This window comes from Chiloscyllium plagiosum, chromosome 20 (genome assembly GCF_004010195.1).
Source record: "Chiloscyllium plagiosum isolate BGI_BamShark_2017 chromosome 20, ASM401019v2, whole genome shotgun sequence".
NCBI lineage: Eukaryota > Metazoa > Chordata > Chondrichthyes > Orectolobiformes > Hemiscylliidae > Chiloscyllium > Chiloscyllium plagiosum.
In genome coordinates this window covers 62,750,749-62,771,066 of record NC_057729.1, presented here as the reverse complement: position 1 = coordinate 62,771,066, position 20,318 = coordinate 62,750,749, and positions in this window count along the sequence as shown.

Below are 20,318 nucleotides of genomic sequence, written 5' to 3'. Positions count from 1 at the left end.
GGATATGAATAGAGGGACATGAATAGAGGGATATGAATAGAGGGACATGAATAGAGGGACATGAATAGAGGGATATAAATAGAGGGACATGAATAGAGGGACATGAATAGAGGGATATGAAGGACGATTTTATTCTTGGAAAAAGGGGGATGATGGTTTATTGATAATAGTTATGATGTGGACCATCACCATGGGTGGGCAATACACACAGAGTGAGGAAGAACCCCCTGATAATGAACAGCACCATGGGTGGGCAATGTTGAATGACCCCAACCAGCAGCAGACTAGATGGTGGTCAAACAATGTACCTGTCCAAATGGGCAGAGAGTCCCCAGATCAGAGCAAGTTATCAGACGCATTATGAAATATATTTAAGGTCAAATTGTTAAGCTTCTAAATTCTGTATGAATAATTATTGAATTGCCAACACATACCAATACGGAATGATATATTTGTGTAAGGACGATTTTATTCTTGGAAAAAGGGGGATGATGGTTTATTGATAATAGTTATGATGTGGAGGACTGGGGTGGACAAGATCAGAAGACACATGACACCAGGTTGTAGTCTAATAGGTTTATTGGAAATCACAAGCTTTCAGAGTGTAGTCCCTTCATCAGGTGGAGTGAATAAGATGCCCTCAGAATATGTAGGCAGAGAGATCAAAAGATCATACAAATGGTGTGATTGGAATAATGGTCAGTAAGTCTGTGTACCATCACTGTTCTGTAAACAAGTTTTTTTTAACATTCACTCTCAGAATGTCAGTATTTTGAGCTGGTTGAAAGGTGGTGGTGAGCTGCTTTATTGAACCACTGCAGTCCATGTGCTGTATGTAGACCCACAATGTTGTGAGGGGTAGAGTTCAAGAATTTTGACACAGTGATGCTGAAGAAACGGCTACATATTTCCAAGTCAGGATAATATGTAGCTTGGAGAGGAACTTGTAGCGGGTGGTGCTCCCATATATCTACTGTTCTCGGTCTTCTAGGTAGGTAGTAGGTTTAATGGTATTGGAATGTGCTGCTGAAAGAACTTTGGTGAATTTCCACACGGCATCTTATTGAAGGTGCTGCTGAGTGTCAGTGGTGGAGGGAGTGGGTATTTATGGATACGGCAGGCTATTTTGTCCTGGATGGTGTCAAGCTTCTTGAGTGTTGTTGGAGCTGCACTCATTCAGGGAAGCTGGGAGTATTCCATCACCTTCCTGACTTGTGCTTTGTCGATGGTGGACATCTTTTGGGAGTCAGGAGGTGAGTTACTCAGCGCAGTATTCCTAACTTCTGACCCGTTCATATTGCCATTTCATTTGTATGGCTAGTTCATTTGAGTTTCTGGTCAATGATAACCCCAAGATGTTGAAAATCAGTGATGGTAACACCATTGATGGTCAAGGGGTGTTGGTTAGATTGTCTCTTTATTAGAGATGTTCATAGCCTGGCATTTGTGTGATATGAATGCTACTTGTCACTTGTCGGCCCAAGCCTGGATATTGTCCAGAACGTTTTGCATTTGAGCACGGACTGCTTCAGTATCTGAGGAGAAACGAGTGGTGCTGAACACTGTGCAATCATCCACTTCTGACCTTTCGATGGAAGACGATCATTGATGAAGCAGCTGAAGATGGTTGAGCCTAGGACATTGCCTTGGGGAATTCCTGCAGAGATTTCCTGGAGCTGAGATGACTGACCTCCAACAAACACAACCATCTTCCTATGTGCCAGGTATGACTCCAGCCAGCGGAGAGTTTGCCCATGATTCTTTTTGATTCTGATTTTGCTACGGCTTCTTGATGCCACACTCGGTTAAATACAGTCTTGACGTCAAGGGCTGTCACTCTCCCCTCCCCACTGGAATTCAGCTTTTTCGTCCATGTTTGACCCAAGGCTGGAAAGTGGTCAGGAGCTGAATGGCCCTGGCGGAATCCAAACTGGGTGCCACTGGGCAGTTGCTGCTTGATGGCACTGTTGATTTACTGATCGAGAGCAGAGTGATGGGGTGGTAATTGATTTGGGTTAGATTTGTCCTATTTTTTATGTACAGGATATACCTGGTCAAATTTTCACATTGTCCAGTTGATGCCAGAGTTGCAACTGCACTGGCAGAGCTTGGCGAGGGGAGCAGCAAGTTCTGTAGCAGAAGTCTTCAGTACTATTACTGAAATAATGTCAAAGCCAATAGCCTTTACAATATCCAGTATCTCCAGCCATTTCTTGATATCATGTGGAATTAATTCAATTGGCTGAAAACTGGTGTCTGTGATGCTGGGGGCCACTGGAAGAGGCTGGGATGGATTCTCAACTCGGCACTTTTGGCTGAAGATTGCTGCGAAAGCTTCAGCCTGACCTTTTGCACTGATGTGCTGGACTCCTCCATCATTGAGGATCAGGATGTTTGTGAAGCCTTCTCCTCTGGTGAGTTGTTTAATTGTCCGCCACCATTCATGACTGGATATGGCAGAACTGCAGAGTTTAGATTATAGATCTAATCCATTGGTTATGGGATTACTTAACTCCATCGAGCTTTTTCTGATTATGTTGTTTGGAAAGTAGTCCTGTTTGGTAGCTTCACAATGTTGACACCTCTTTTTAGGTACGCTGGTGCTGCTCCTAGCATGCCTTCTTGCATTCTCCATTGAACCAGGGGTGATCCCCGGGATTGATGATAATGGTTGAGTGAGGGATATGCCGGGCCATGGGGTTACACATTGTGCTGGAGTATGATTCTGCTGCTGCTGATGGCCCACAATACTTCATGGATGCCCACTCTTGAAGTGGAAGATCTGTTTGAAGTCGGCACCATTCAGCACGGTGATAGTGCCACACAACACAATGAAGGGTTTTCTCAATGTGAAGGTGGGACTTCATCTCCACAAGGACTGCGCAATGGTCACTCTTATGACAATAGGAGATGGTGGCAGCGAGGATGTTTTCCCGGCGATCAAAGGCAGGGGCAACGGGTGCATTCTCCTGTCATTCAGGACCAATAGCAGCGGCAGCAAAGCTCCTTCGGTGATCGGGATAGTGATACCGGAGACGGCAACACCAGCGTGGCGAGAACTCCTTCGGCGATCGGGGATAGTGATACCGGAGACGGCAACACCAGCGTGGCGAGAACTCCTTCGGCGATCGGGGATAGTGATACCGGAGGTGACAGCATGGCAAAGTGAAAGCTGCAGCTGAAGCAGGCCTCATAGCCCAGTGGTAGCGGCCTGGCCTAGTGTGAGCCAGGGATTCCTGGTTGTGTGGCAAGTGTGAGTTCAGCAGCATCAATAACGTGGCCCCAGTGTTGAAGAGACAGCATCTAAAGGGGTTAGGGGGGGTGACTCCTGCATTGGTAGGTCCAGCAGAGGGAGCTGCAAGGTGGTGGAGGTATCCCTGGAGGCTTGCGGTCGGCATGAATGGGATCCAAGAGAGTGAAGTTCTGAACATCTTATTACTTAATTTTTCTGAATTATTCCTATTACTTATAATGTTGGACTGTTTATTTCTGTACTTTTGTAATTTTTTTTGTTTCCTAAGAATTTGACCTTAAATATCTCTACCTTGATACCTCTTGTACCTAAGATTGTGCTGTAATGCAGTGACTGTAAACTTTGCAGTGTACTCATTTGAATACATGTGATAATAAGGCAAATTCATTCAATTCAAGATTAGTTGCTGTATTTATACAGGAGAGATGCTGATCTAGCAGCACTTTCTGATTGAAGTTTTTCACAAAGTTTTAATCTGAGTCTGTATCTTTGGTTAGAAGTGCATTGAGGCAGCACTCTCTGGGGATGGCAGGCCCTGAACTACAACAAACCTCAGTTAATCCTCTGGAAACTGGGTTCAAGTTCCACCATAACAGACTGTGACATTTTAAATAAATATCTAGCCCAATATTGACTTGTTGTGGTTCACTGATGTCTTGACCTGGCCTATAAGTGACTCCAGTCCAATGTGTCAGAGAGATCTACAACACAGAAAGAGATCCTTCAGCCCACTGCATCTGCACTGGTCAAAAACAGCTGCCAACTATATTCATTTTATTTTCCAGCACTTGCCCATTGGCCCTGTGTATGATTGGGAATTATAAATGAACTTCGAAGTATTTCTTAAATGTTCTGACAGTTTTAGACTCTCCCACCCTTACAGGCAGAGTTCCAGATTCCAATTACTCCAGTGAGAAAGGTTTTCCTCACATTTCCACTGAACCTTCTGCCTCCTAATTTCCCCCAGTAACTAATCCCTCCACCAAGTGGAAAAGCTTCTTGTCTAACCTGTCTGTGCTGCTCAGTCTCCCCTGATGCAAGGAAAGCAACTCCAGTCTGTCCAATCTCTCTTTATCAGCAAAACATTCCAGCCCAGGCAATATCCTGATAAATCTCCTCTGTACCCTCTTACTGCTATCATATGCCTCCTATAACGTTGATTCCAAAACTGCACATAATTCTCTAGCTGTGGCCTAACCAACAGTTCATACAATTCCAGCAGAACTTCCCTGCTCTTAAACTCAATGCTTCAGCTAATGAAGGGAAGTAACCCGTGTGCCTTCTTAACCACTTCACCCACCTCTCCTGATACCTTAAAGGACTGGGATACAAGCACACCAAGGACCTTCTGATCCTCAGGGCTTCCCAGGGTCCTAGCGTGCATAAGATAAGGATGCATGATATTCGGGGTAGAGTATTAGTGTGTGGACAGAGGATTGGTTGACTGACAGGAAGCAAAGAGTGCAGATTAATGCGTGCTATTCTGGCTGGCAATCAGTGACTAGTGGTGTGTCCCAGGGACCACAATTGTATATAGATGATTTGGAGTTGGGAACCATATGTATGGTGGCAAAATTAGTTGATGACACAAGGATGAGTGGCAGAGCAAAGTGTGCAGAGGACTGTGAAACTTTGCAGAGGAACATAGATACATTGAGTGAGTGGGCAAAGGTCTGGCAGATGGACTACAATGGTAATAGACGTGAAGTCATACATTCTGGTAGGAGTAACAGCAAATTAGATTATTACTTGAATGGTAAACGGTTGCAGCATCCTGATTTGCAGAGGGACCTGGGTATCCTTGTGCATGAATCACAGAGGGTTGGTCTGCAGGTACAAGTAATTAGGAAGGCAAATGGAATTTTGTCCTTCATTGCTAAAGGGGTGAATTTAAAAGCAGCAAGGTAATCTTGCAGCTGTACAGGGTGCTGGTGAGGCCACACCTGGAGTACTGTGTGCAGTTTTGGTCTCCTTACTTGAGAAAAGATGTACTGGCACTGGAGGGGGTGCAGAGGAGGTTCACTGGGTTGATTCCAGAATCAAGGGGGTTGGCTTACGAGGAGAGACTGAGTAGACTGGGATTATATTCATTAGAATTTAGAAAAATGAGGGGAAATCTTATCGAAACATATAATATTATGAAGGGAATTGATAAAATAGAAATAGATAGGACATCTCCATTGATAGGTGAAACTAGGACAAGCGGTCATGGGGCCTTTAGATTAGAGGAAGCAGATTTAGACCTGAACTGAGATGGAACATCTTCATCCAGAGGGTTGTTACTCTATGGAAATCCTTGCCCATGGAAATAGTTGACGCAACTTCAGTAATCACTTTTAAAGCTAAGACAGATACATTTTTGAAAAATAAAGAATTAAAGGAGATGGTGAAAACGTGGGTAAGTGAAGCTGAGTCCACAAAGAGATCAGCCATGATCATATTGAGTGGCAGAGCAGGCTCAAAGGGCCAGACGGCCTACTCCTGTTCTTGGTTCTTATGATCTTATGTTCCATCATGTATCCCTTGCCTTTTTTGTCACATCCAACTTCATCTCACACTTATCCAGATTGAATTCATTTTGCCAATGATCCGGCCATCCAATCAGCCTGTCTATATCCTCCTGAAATCCAAGAGTATCCATCTCTCCATTTCCCATCTTGCCAATTTCTACAAACGTACTGATTAATCCACTTACATTCCAATCTAAAACATCGATTTGATTGACTGTTAACTACCCTCTGGGCAATTAGGAATGGGCAATAAATCGAGGCCGAGCCAGCATTATGTGCATCCCATGAACAAATGAAACAATTTCTTTCCTGAATATTTATTTCAAGAATTTGGCCCCTTTCTCAGGATCAACATTAAACAACATTGTCCCTTGCATGGATGGTGAAATTAGCAATTAACATTAAGAATCTCCTTTACAGGACACAAATGAGGAAATGTATATTCTCTGAGGGTTATGACACTTTGGAAATCTCTGCCTCAGAAGACAGTAGACATAGGGTCATTGAATATGTTTAAGATGGAGGTGGATAGACTCAGCTAAGCAAGAAAAGTCATGGCGGTTGGTCAGAAAAATAGAATTTGAAGCACAAACCGATCAGCCATGATCTTATTGATGTTGCAGCAGGCTTGAGGGGTAGAATGGCCTACATCCACTCATCATTCATAAATCTGTGTGAACGTTTTGTATAATCTGCCCCCTTCATTGTGTTAGAAATACATATGTATTCTTAATGACTGAAAAAAAACTGGAAACATGGAATTGTTTGGACATTCTGGAATAAAAAGGATTTACTGAGGTACAAAGGGCCATGAGAATTCTTGGAATGGTTCAACAGTAATGTGGCTAGTGACCTACCTGCTAATTACTGAAAAGATAACCACGAGGCTGGAAGGATACAGCAAGCCAGGCAGCATCAGGAGGTGCAGAACTTTTCGGGTGTAACCATTCTTCACAACTGGGGGTGGGTGTGGTGGGGTGGTGTACATAAACGGATGGCGGGGGGGACAGGGTGGTGAAGTGGGGATAGGTGAAGACAGGTCGAGGGTAGGAACTGGTTGGTCAAAGGGAGGCATGAATCTGGTTGGTGGCTGGGAGCAGATGAAGGAAGGGGGCAGGGCTGGGAAGGGAGTCGGGGGATGGGAAGGGGAGTTATTTGAAATTGGAGAACTCGGTGTTGAGTCCTGAAGAAGGGTTACACCTGAAATGTTGACTTCTTCCCCTCTTGGTGCTGCCTGGCTTGATGTGTTCCCCCAGCCTCCTGCTTGTCTACTTTGGATTCCAGCATCTGCAGTTTTTTTGTCTCTAATGACTGAAAAGAGACGAAGGTTACAAGAGAGATAATTGATGAGGTTTTAACTTCTAGACAAAATTGGTTTGGCGGTGTTGTAGCTTAGATTCTGAAAGTTACCTATTAATGTTCTCTGGAGTTTCCTTCAGTTTTTCCTGGATACCTGGGTGTGTCAGTAAAAGGAGAAAGTGAGGGCTGCAGATGCTGGAGATCAGACCTGAAAATGTGTTGCTGGAAAAGTGCAGCAGGTCAGGCAGCATCCAAGGAACAGGAGAATCGACATTTCGGGCATGAGCCCTTCTTCAGGAATGAGGAAAGTGTGCCCAGCAGGCTAAGATAAAAGGTAGGGAGGAGGGACTTGGGGGAGGGGCATTGGAAATGGGCCTATCACCCTCACCTTGACCTCCTTCCACCTATCACATTTCCAACACCCCTCCCCCAAGTCCCTCCTCCCTACCTTTTATCTTAGCCTGCTGGACACACTTTCCTCATTCCTGAAGAAGGGCTCATGCCCGAAACATCGATTCTCCTGTTCCTTGGATGCTGCCTGACCTGCTGCAACACATTTTCCAGCAATACATTTTCAGCTGTGTCAGTAAAAGGAAAAGACTTTCAATATTTACAATAAATAAGATTCTCTCTTGTGAAATGGAAGAGGAATCTTACAGCAGAACAAGCTGCACTCATCTCTCTCAGTTAAGTATTTCTGGGAACCTGAAAAAGCTCTCAACTATCAATGTAAAAAACATAAACAGAAATTGCTGGAAATGTTCAGCAGGTCTGGCAGCATCGGTGAAGAGAAATCAGAGTTAAGATTTTAAATCAAGTAACTCTTCCTCAGAACTGGTGGTAGATAGGAAAACGTTTTTTTTATATGCAAAAGACAGGAATGGGTAAAGAGTAAACAATAGACGGGGATAGAGTCAAAGAGAGAGAAGAATAGTTGGACAGGCAAAGAAGTAGATAAGAGTCTGGCTGGGAGGGTGAACAGCTGTTAATAGGGACTGTTAGTGACTGACAATGAGTTGTGTGTAACAGCAGACCATGATAACAAGGCCTGGTGTGTGAGGTAGGGGCAAGGACATGGGAGAGCTCAAGCTTTAAAGTTATTGAACTCGATATTGAGTCTGGAAGGTTACAGGGTACCCAGTGGAAAATGAGGTGCTGCTCTTCCAGCTTGCGCTGAGCTTCCCTAGATCTCTGCAGCAAGCCTGAGGCAGAGATGTTGGCCTGGGAACAGGGTGGAGTGTTAAAGTGGCAGCCAACTGGAAACTCAGGATCTCTTTTTTTGCGGACAACTATTAATGTTTCTGACTACCTCATAACCCTGAAATCTGAAGTGTTATTTCTATTTAAAGACAAGTCTAACTGACAGTCCACCTCACGTCTTATTTAAAGATTTTCCATCGCTGTCTGGTGGTCAATAATTTGATCTAATTGACAAGAAACTCGGGCACCCATGGGAAGTTATTCCAACTGATCCTTTGAGTTCTGACCTTTCGTCCACAAGAAAGGTTTATTTCTCATCTGCCTTCCTTTTTAACAAAAGGGAAAGGCTCTGCAATATCACTTAATCATTAAATAACTTTAACATTTGTTTAAAGGGTTGGATTTGCTTGTAATAAATGAATTATAGAGTCATACAGCATTGAAACACACCCTTTGGTCCAAGTCATCCATGCTGACCAGACATTCTAAATAAATCTAGTCCCACTTAGTCCATATTCTTCTGAATCCTTCCTATTCATATACAGTACCCATCCAGATACCTTTTAATCATACCAGCCTCCTCCACCCCCTCTGGCAATTTATTCCATTCATGTACCACCCTCTGCATGAAAAAATTGCCCTTAGGTCCCTTTTACATCTTTCCCACTCACCTTAAATCTATGCTCTCTAGTTTTTAAATCCCCTATCCTGGGGAAAAGACCTTAACTATTCATCTCATCTATGCCCGAATGATTTTATAAACCTCTATAAGGTCACCCCTCAGCCTTCGATGCTCCAGGGAAAATAGCCCCTGCCTATTCAGTCTCTCCCTATAGCTCAAACTGTCCAACCCTAGCAACATCCTTGTAAATCTTTTTTGAGTCCTGTCACTATTCTTGAGTTATTCTTGGGTTTAGTGAGAAACCTGGTGCATGTCTCTTATTCTGGAAAATAATAGGAATGTGAAATTATTTGTCATTTTGGTAACTGAATTAAAATATTTACAATAATCACAACTTGTTAAGCAGTGGGGTTTTGATTGTCAATCCTCTGTCAGAGTCATCATAATTGTTATATTTATTTCCACCCACCGGGTTTAATCAATGCCTCTGATAGCACCCCTTTCCTCTTGTCCTAATATCTGATTCCTAATATTTCGAACAGTCATATAGCCATCTTCATTTCCTTGCTGACTGTTTGATAATGACATAGTTTCTGGCCTCCTGTCCACATCCCTCTCTACAAAAGTTTCTGCTTCCTTCCTTCGTCCTGCCTGCTCTCAAACTGCAATGATTTAAAGATATAGTTTTGTTGCTTGTAGTCTCTCTGCTGCTATTTGATTGTTTTGCCTATCTTGTAATATTCCTATTTCTTATTTAAAAATTCTGTGATATTATTCCCAGATATTTATGAAGGTGATTATTTGATCAAATAATTTTTTAAAAATTTCACTTGTACACTATTGGCAAGGCAATATAATTAACAAAACGTAATTGGACCAATATTGAATATTGCTGTGTTCCAATGGATTCTCCTTTCTCATTATCAAATATTACCATTTTTAAGAATAATATAACTGATTGTTATCTATTCATCAGATGATTAACTTCAACTATTTACACTAAAGCCTCATTTTCTTCTTTAAAAGTGAGAGAGCACGATGGAATAATCTCGGGAAGGAACAGCAGTTACACTCTTGCTCCCAAAACCCTTACGTTCTCTCTCAGAGCTGATCACTGCGATTCTGGTCGGAATGTTGGACCTTATCCTTCCTTTTTTAACTGACAATGATTTGTTTTAGAAATTTCATCTACCGTTACCACAATACCAAATAGTTAATGGAGACAACATTGACATTTTTGCTGGAGTGTCAAAATAACATCAATTTTTGTCCTCTTATTAAAAAATAGAGACAAAATAGTTTGCATTCTTGTTGATAAATTCTTACAAAATGCAACACTGCCACTTATTGTCAACAAATGGTACAGCATCAGATGCTCCCATCAAAGGAACATGAAAATGGAGTTGGAGTGGAAAATTTGGCCCATCGAGTCTACTCTATTATTCGGTGAGATCATGACTGTTCTTTGACAACGAATCTACTTTTCTGCTCACTCCTGAAGTCCCAAGTTCTCCATCCCAGCCTTGAAAACACTATCCAGTTACACAACAATATAACACATTGTTTATGATGTGTCTCGGATCCCTTTGAGCAGGCAAAGTTTAATTCCCATTGGAACACAGCTGGAAGTAGGGAGTAGGAGGAATGACTTTCAGATATGTAGCTTCTTGTTACTTCTATCTAACGGCCTATCACATTTCCAAGCACAATTTTGATTTGGTTTATTGTTGTCACATGTGTACCAAGGTACCATCTTATGTGCTATACATGCAGATCCTATTGTGTAAGTGCATCAGGGTAACAGAACAGAGTGCAGGATAGAGTGTTACAGCTGCTGAGAAGACGCAGAGAGAGATCAACATTAACAGTAAAGAGGTCTGTTCAAAACTCTGATTCCAGCAGGAATGAAACTGTTCTTGAATCTATTTGTCTGTGTATACAAACTTTTATCTTCATGGAAGAGAGTATAACCAGGGTGGGAGGAGTCTTTGGCGATGTTGGCTGCTTTCCTGATGCAGCAGGAAGTATAGACGGAGTCAGTGGATGGGAGGCTGGTTTGCGTGATGGACTGGGTTGTGTTCATGACTATCTGTAGTTTCTTTCAAATTTGGGAAAAGCAATTGCCATACCAAGCTGTGATGGATCCAGATTGGATGCTGTTTATGGTGATTGGATGCTTTCTGTGGTGCATCTGTAAATATTTGTCAGAGTCCTCATGGACATGCTGAATTTCCTGAGTCTCCTGAGGAAGTAGAAGTGTTGCTGTACTTTCTTGACTGTCATGTCAACCTGGGTGGACCAGGACAGACTGTTAGTGATCATCACACCCAGGAACTTGATGCTCTTGACCTTCTCCACCTCAGCCTCACTGACACAGACAGGGGCGTGCCCTCCACTCCACTTCCTCATGTCAAATTACTTTTGAAATTAAACATCACAAGTCATTTTTCTCATAAGACGCTCTCACAAGCAGTAATGAGATGGATGTCTGGTTTGTATGTCTTGGTGTGAGCCCAGGATATTAGAACAATCTCTTCTTTGCTACCTCAATACATGTCCTGGCATTGTTCACATTCACCACAGTTGATCAATTAGGCTTAAGGTTAATGTTTCCTCCAAATGCAACACCCCTGACCTAAGAGCATAAGGACATCAGCACTAAGAGCAGGAGTAGGCCATTCAGTCCCTGGAGGTGAAAGTGGGTACTGCAAATGCTGGAAATTAGAGTCAGGAGTGTGGTGCTGGAAAAGCACAGCAGGTCAGGCAGCATGCAAGGAGCAGGAAAATCGATGTTTCAGGCAAAAGCCCTTTATCAGGAATGAGGCTGGGGGCCTTGGAAGTGGAAAGATAAATGGGAGGCAGATGGGGTAGGGGGAAGGTAGCTGAGAGTGCAATAAGTGGATGGAGGTGGGGTAAAGGTGATAGGTCGGGGGGTGGAGCAGATAGGTGGGAAGGAAGATGGGCAGGTCAGACAGGTCATGGGGGCGGTGCTGAGCTGGAAGGTTAGAAATGGGATAAAGTGGGGGGGAGGGGAAATCAGGAAACTGGTGAAATCCACATTGATGCCATGGGGTTGGAGGGTTCCAAGGCAGAAGATGAGGCAGTTTTCCTCCAGGCACGGGTGGTAAGGGAGTGGCGATGGAGGAGGCCCAGGACCTGCATGTCCTCGGCAGAGTAGGAGGGGGAGTTAAAATGATGGGCCACAGGGCGGTGGGGTTGATTGGTGCGGGTGTCCCGGAGATATTCTCTGAAGCGCTCTGCGAGTAGGCATCCTGTCTCCCCAGTGTAGAGGAGACCACATCGGGAGCAACAGATACAATAAATGATGTGTGAAAGTGCAGGTGAAACTTTGATGGATGTGGAAGGTTCCTTTGGGGCCTTGGAAGGAGGTGAGGGAGGAGGTGTAGTCGCAAGCTTTGCAATTCCTGCTGTGGCAGGGGAGGGTGCCAGGATGGGAGGGTGGGTTGTTGGGGGGTGTGGACTGACCAGGTAGTCACGGAGGGAATGGTCTTTGCGGAAGGCGGAAATGGGTGGGGAGGGAAATATATCCCTGGTGGTGGGGTCCATTTGGAAGTGGAAGAAATGGCAGAGGATGATGTGATGTATACAGAGTTTGGTGGAGTGGAAGGTGAGCACAGGAGGGTTCTGCCCTTTTTACGGTTAGAGGGGTGGGGTTCGAGGGCGGTTGGGTGGGATGTGGATGAGATATGCTGGAGGGCATCTTCAACCACATGGGAGGGGAAATGATGGTCCTTAAAGAAGGAGGTCATCTGGTGTTTCTGTGGCGAAACTGGTCCTACTGGGAGCAGATGCAGTGAAGGCGGAGGAATTGGGAATAAGGGATATCATTTTTGCAGAAGGTAGGTTGGGAGGGGGTGTAATCCTGTGGGACTGTGGGAGTCGGTGGGTTTGTAGAAAATGTCAGTGTTGAGTCGGTCACCACTGATGGAGATTAAGAGAGCCAGGAAAGCACAAGACATGATCAAGAGATGGTCCAGGTGAATTTAAGGTCGGGGTGGAATGTCTTGGTGAAGTTGATGAACTGTTAAACCTCCTCGCGGGAGCACGAGGTGGCGCCAATGCAGTCATCAATATACCGGAGGAAGAGGTGGGGATGGTGCTGGTGTAACTCCGGATGCTGGACTGTTCCACATAGACAGCCATAGCTGGGGCCCATACGTGTGCCCATGGCTACTCCTTTGGTCTGGAGGAAGTGGGAAGATTCAAAGGAGAAATTGTTAAGGGTGAGGACCAGTTCAGTCAAACAAATGAGAGTGTCAGTGGAAGGGTACTGTTGGGGACGTCGGGAGAGGAAGAAATGGAGCACTTAGATGTCTCGAGCCTTCTCCATCATTTAATATGATCATGGCTGATCTCATCATCCTCAACTTCACTTTTCTGCCTGCTCTCCATAATCCTTTATGTATCACTAATTAACAATCTGTCTATCTCCTCCTTAAATGTACTCAATGTGTCAGTAACCCCCACATTCTGGGGGAATGAATTCTACAGATTCATGATCCTATAAGAGAAGCAGTTTCTCCACATCTCTTTAAATCTGCCAAATATTCTAAAACTGACCTTTCATTCTAGGTTGCCCGACATGAGGAGACATCCCCTCTCTGTCTAATTTCTCAATCCCTTTTGTATTTTTGAGACTTCAGTTAGATTTCCTCTCATTCTTCTAAACTCCAGAGTGTCCACTCCCAAACTGCTCACCCTTCCTGCATAAAACCAGCCTTTCGTCTCTGGGATTAATCCTGGAAACTATCTCTGACAATGCAACACTCCCTTATCACACCATCGGGATATTAACTCAAATGATCAGTTCCAGGTTGATGGTGGGAATTTGGACCCCTAACTATCTGACTCTTTGAACTCAGGGCTTGTAGATACATGCAGCCAATACTTGGCAGATATGCATATTTGGCAAATATGTACATTAAGCAGATATACATGTTAAGCAGATATGTACATTAAGCAGATATACATGTTAAGCAGATATGTACATTAAGCAGATATGCACGTTAAGGACAGAGAAAGCTTTAATAAATTTCTAAACAGTTGCTGAAAATCGGTGTATACAGCCCAAAAGCTTCCCCAATGACAAGGAGTGAATCAGCTTTCTCTGCAATGTCTTGTGGAATTCAAATCCGCTGTTTCTCGATTTCCAGCTGAGCTGAGCACTTGCTGTGGACATAAAAGCTCTGCTTTCAGCTTATGTACACAATGCAGCTCCAAATCAGTGGAAAAGAGAGGGAATTGGGAGGGAGTCAGCGAGAGGATTCTTTCTCCATTACCTCTGTGACTGAGGCTGAGAGTTCCTCGCCTTGAGGTTTCTACAGACATGCACGCTGGTAAAACTATTATAAAATTCACAAGAAAAGATTATTACTTATTCATAACAATGGCTTCTGTTGGAAACCAGTGCCTGGCTTTCTAATTCACACACTTTAGCGGTCAGCTACATCACGCTCATGTCCCACCAGGTATCAGAGTGTCCCAGCTTGAGGTATGTGTACACCCAAATACTGACAGCACAGAATATATCCAAGAACTTTGAGCTGAATTTTATCCTGGTATGGGGAACAGAAAAACAGGGTGAATGCATAAATTATGGCCATGTGTGACCTGTATTTAACCTGCCAATGCTGTTTTCATCTGTCATGATTTACTGTGTGTCTGGGGAGGAAGGATTGACTCTCCTCCCTGTGACCTTAAGGACAAACAACATGCCATGGGGACATGGGGATCCCCATCTCAGTGCGGTTCTGGAAGAAGACCAGGTGACCAAGTGGATCTGGCCTTTCTCCAGTGTCTACACCAGCTCACAGGGAATCCTCCACCACCACCCCCCACCCCCCCATCACTGCACATCTCCCACCCCAAACCAAGGATTATCAGGATTGGAAACACCCTCTTAGAAATTATTGAAATTAAACAGAATATTTTTCATTCTGTAAAAGTTTAAGTTAAGGGGAATTCCTACTGTATTGGGTGAACTTGTTTTATTCGTTTATCATTGTACACCTGCTGAATCCAACAAAAAGATGGGGTACTGGGTTAATGGTCGGATACTTGGTAGTGTGGATGAGCAGAGGGATCTTGGTGTCCATGTACACAGATCTTTGAAAGTTGCCACCCAGGTAAATAGTGCGGTGAAGAAGGCATATGGCGTACTGGCTTTTATTGGTAGAGGAATTGAGTTCCGGAGTACTGAGGTCATGTTGCAGTTGTATAAGACTCTGGTGCGGCCGCATCTGGAGTATTGTGTGCAATTTTGGTCGCCATACTATAGGAAGGATGTGGAGGCACTGGAACGGGTGCAGTGGAGGTTTACCAGGATGTTGCCTGGTATGGTGGAAAGATCGTATGAGGGAAGGCACTTGGGGTTGTTTTCATTGGAGAAAAGAAGGTTTAGGGGTGACTTGATAAAGGTGTACAAGATGATTAGGGGTTTAGATAGGGTCGACAGTGAGAATCTTTTTCCACGTATGGAGTCAGCTATTACAAGGGGGCATAGCTTTAAATTAAGGGGGGGGTAGGTATAGGACAGATGTTAGGGGTAGGTTCTTTACTCAGCGAGTCGTGAGTTCATGGAATGCCCTGCCAGTAGCAGTGGTGGCCTCTCCCTCATTATGGGCATTTAAGCGGGCATTGGATAGGCATATGGAGGATAGTGGGCTAGTGTAGGTTAGGTGGGCTTGGATAGGCGCAACATCGAGGGCCAAAGGGCCTGTACTGCGCTGTATTCTTCTATGTTCTATGTTCTATGTAATCCGGCACATTCTCTGAGAAGTAGCTCAAAACTCTAGTTTCTTCTTATAGCTGAGAGTTTAAAATGAAACTGATAAATAAATCAGTTAGAACACAATTATAACTCAAAATATTATACAACTATCCCCTTTGATCCCTTTCTATTACTTCTACCTTTCAGTCTGTAGTTTTCTCTGTTGGTTTCTGGTCTCCTTTAATGTAATAGTTCCGTATTCATCATGAGGGTTTCTTAATCTTTGTTTTTAACCTTTGTTCAATTTGTCCTTCCACATTATCCATAGGCTCTTTACTTCTAGCAACTTTTACCTATAAAGCACTTTTTAAATGTGAGAAACCAAATGTTTAAAGACTTCCAGCACAGGAGTCCATTCGGCCCACCAAGATAGTAATAGACGTTGTGATTGCAATTAGGCCAGACAAAGCTTGTGATCAACATTTCTATTAATGCTGGGTCTCTGGAAATTTAACAACTGTATAAGATAAGGTTTTTTTTCTTATTCTTTAATAGAATGTCAGTGGAGAATTCACCATTTGTTGTCCATTGCTCAACAAATACACTTACTAGGACCATTTCAGAACTCAACCAATTGTCCCCTGTAAAATGATTAAGTTGGTCACCTGCATTGCTATGTGTCTGTAGTCATAAGTAGGCCAGATTGGGTAAGAATGGCAGATTTCCTCCCTGAAAGGATGTTATTTTACCTGAGGAATGTGAGCTCACATTTATTATAGAGTCAAATTGTCTCAGAGTCAAAAACACACCAGCATAAAAATACAAACTAGGAGCAGGAGATGTCCAGACAGTCCCTCCACCATTCAGTAACCTCAAATCAGCATTCCCATGCCCCCTCAAAACTTCTCATCTTCTTCCTTATGACACATCCATTCATCTCCGCCTTAAAAATATTTAAGAACTCTGCTTCCACCACCTTCTTGCAAAGAGAATCCCAATGACTCACAATCCCCGACAAAAAAAACATCTCTTACTGCTTTAAATTGGTGAGCGCGGTCTTCAGCGAATGATCTTGACATCTCCAGATTCTTTCCCAAGACAAAACATTCAGCCCACCTTGACTCTGTCAAGAGCCCTGAGATCTTTGATGCTTGAATCAAGGTGACCGTGGAAATTGGAAGGAATGAAACTGTATGTGCAGGATTCATCCACAGTCCTGTGTACTGATCTTCCATGATATTTCAACCAAAATTATTCATTAATGAAGCTGCTCAATTTACCCACGGTAAGAACATTTGTCTATGTTCCCTGATAACTTTCTGCAATCTCCTGTTTCGATTATTCAGTATTGATTTCGTTATTCTCAACGTGGCTTTCTGATTCCCAATCCTCATTTCTTTGTGAGTCCTGAAACCTTTTTTATAATTATGTTCCACTGATTTATTACCCATGTCCAGAAAGTGCGAAAAGAACATTCACAAATGGTTTTTGTTGAAAGCATTGCATCTTTGCGATAAAGTTGAACCATAATCAAAAAAAAATTTAAAGGCAAGAGACATTGATTCATAAGAACATAAGAACAAGAAGCAGGAGTAGGCCGCCTGGCCCTTTGAGCATCTTATGCCATTCAATAAGATCATGGCTGATATTTTCATGGATTCAACTCCACTTACCTGTCTGCTCACCATAAACCTGATGAAGGGCTTATGCCCGAAATGTCGATTCTCCTACTCCTCAGATCCTGCCTGACCTGCTATGCTTTCCCAACACCACACTCTCGACTCTTACCATAAAAGTTAATTTCTTTACTGTTCAAAAATTATATCTATCTTAGCTTTAACAACATTTACTGAAGTAGTGTCAAATGTAGCTGTACAGGATGTTGGTTCGGCCACTTTTGGAATATTGCGTGCAATTCTGATCTCCTTCCTTTTGTGAGGATATTGTGAAACTTGACAGGGTTCAGAAAAGATTTATAAGGATGTTGCCAGGGTTGGAGGATTTGAGCTATAGGGAGAGGTTGAATAGGCTGGGGCTGTTTTTGCTGGAGTGTTGGAGGCTGAGGAGTGACCTTATAGAGGTTTATAAAATCATGAGGGGCATGGATAGGATAAATAGACAAAGTCTTTTCCCTGGGGTGGGGGAGTCCAGAACTAGAGGGCATAGGTTTAGGCTGAGAGGGGAAAGATAAAAAAGGGACCTAAGGGGCAACTTTTTCACGCAGAGAGTGGTGCATGCATGGAATGAGCTGCCAGAGGAAGTGGTGGAGACTAGTACAATTGCAACATTTAAGAGGCATTTGGATGGGTATATGAATAGGAAGGGTTTGGCAGGACATGGGCCAGGTGCTAGCAAATGGGACTAGGTGAGGTTGGGATATCTGGTCAGCATGGATGAGTTGGACCAAAGGGTCTGTGTGAGTGCTGTACATCTGGATGTAGGTTTGCTCGCTGAGCTAGAAGGTTCATTTCCAGATGTTTTGTCACTCTTCTGGATAACATCTTCAGTGGACCTCCGGGTGAAGTACTGTTGATAATTCCTGATTTCTATTTATAACTTTGGGTTTCTTTGGGTTGGTGATGTCATTTTCTGTGGCGACAACATTTCCTGTGGTGATGTCATTTTCCGTTCTTTTTCTCAGGAGTGGTAGATGGAGTCTAACTCGATATGTTTGTTGATAGAGTTCCAGCTGGAATGCCATGCTTCTAGGAATTCTCGTGCGTGTCTCTGTTTGGCTTGTCCTAGGATGGATGTGTTGTCCCAGTTGAAGTGGTGTCCTTCCTCACCTGCACGTAAGGATACTATTGAGAGTGGGTCATGTCATTTTGTGGCTAGTTGGTGTTCATGCATCCTGGTAGCTAGTTTTCTGCCTGTTTGTCCAACGTAGTGTTTGTTACAGTCCTTGCACGGTATTTTGGTTTTGCTTGTTGAGAGGAGGCCCATTGAAGATGTTACCTAGTAGGGTGACAAAATGTCTGGAAATGAACCTTTCAGCTCAGTGAGCAAACCTACATCCAGAACCTCAACCTGAGCTACAAATCTTCTCAAAACTCGCTGGGAAGGTAAATTACCATTTAAATACTTATGTCGCAGAATCAACGGCCTCCATTTTGTAACAGTGGTGGGAACAATGAGAGTGAGGAGCTGAGTGGGAACGCTCGAACTGCTCTTGGGGAAGGTGAGTGAACTGATATATTTGGGCAGTGGCTAAACCCAAGTTATTACACGTGTAGTGTCTCCCTCCCACCATCTTCCTCTAACCAAATAAGAAGTCTCTGTGGTGTGTTGAGAAGGTAAAGGAGAAAGCGCAGGAAGGCAGTGCAGGTGGCCCCTGTGGTCATCTCCCTCCATACCAGGTCTAACTTTTTGAATACTGTTGGGGGAGATGGCTCACCAGGGGAGAGCAGCAGTAGCCAGATTCATGGCACCGTGGCTGGCCCTGCTATACAGAAAGGCGGGCTAAAAGAGTCGAAGGGCTTTAGTCATAGAGGATTCAATTGTAAGGGGCGTAGATAGGCGGTTCCGTGGTTGAAAACAAGAATCCTCAATGGTATGATGCCTCCCATGTACACGGGTCAGGGATGTCTCAGATTGGCTGCAGAACATTCTGAAAGGGGAGAGTGAAATGCCAGCTGTCATGGTGTGTTTAGGCACCAATGATGTAGGCAATAAACAAGATGAGCTCCTACAAGCAGAATTTAGGGAGTTAGGACCCAAGTTATAAAGTAGGACTTCTGAAGTAGTCATCTCAGCATTGCTACCAGTGCCATAGGTGAGTCAGAGTAGGAATAGGCAGGATGAATGTGTGGCTTCGGAGATGGTGCAGGTGGAAGGGGTTCAGATGTTTGGGACATTGGGACTGGCTCGAGGGGGGGTGGGACTATTACAAATTACACGGTCTACACCTAGGTAGGACTGGAAACAATGTCCTTGGGGTGCTTTTGCTAACACTGTTGGGGAGGCTTTAAACAAATGTGGCAGGGGATGGGACCAAATGAGGAGGTTAGTGGACAAGAAGGAGGTAGTAACTAAAGCCTGTAAGGAATTAGATAATGAAGACAGTGTGACTAAAGGGAGGAGCAGGAAGGGAGCAGACAATGAACTCAAAGGGACAGGTGGTCTGAGGTACATTTGTTTTAATGCAAGAAGTGTAATAGGTAAGGCAGATGAACTTCGGACTTAGATTAGTAGCTGGGAGTATGATGTTATTGTTTTTACTGAGACTTGGTTAAGGGAAGGGTGAGATTGGCAACATAATATCCCAGGATATCGGTGTTTCAGGCAGGATAGAGAGGGAGGTAAATGGGGTGGAGGAGTTGCATTACTAGTCAGAGAGGATATCACAGCTGTGCTGAAGGAGAGCAATATGAAGGAATCGAACAGTGAGGCAATATGGGCAGAGCTCAGAAATAGGAGGGGTGTGGTAACAATGTTGGGGCTGTACAATAGGCCTCCCAATAGTGAGTGTGAGATAGAGGTACAAATATGTAAACAGATTATGGAAAGATGTAGGAGGAATGGGTGGTGGTGATAGGAGATTTTAATTTTCCCAACATTGATTGAAATTCACTTAGTGTTGGAGGTCTAGATGGAGCAGAATTTGTAAGGAGCATCCAGGAGGGTTTAAAGAGCAGAATGTAAATAGTCCAACTTGGGAAGGGGCCACACTGAATCTGGTGCTGGGGAATGACCCCAGCCAGGTGG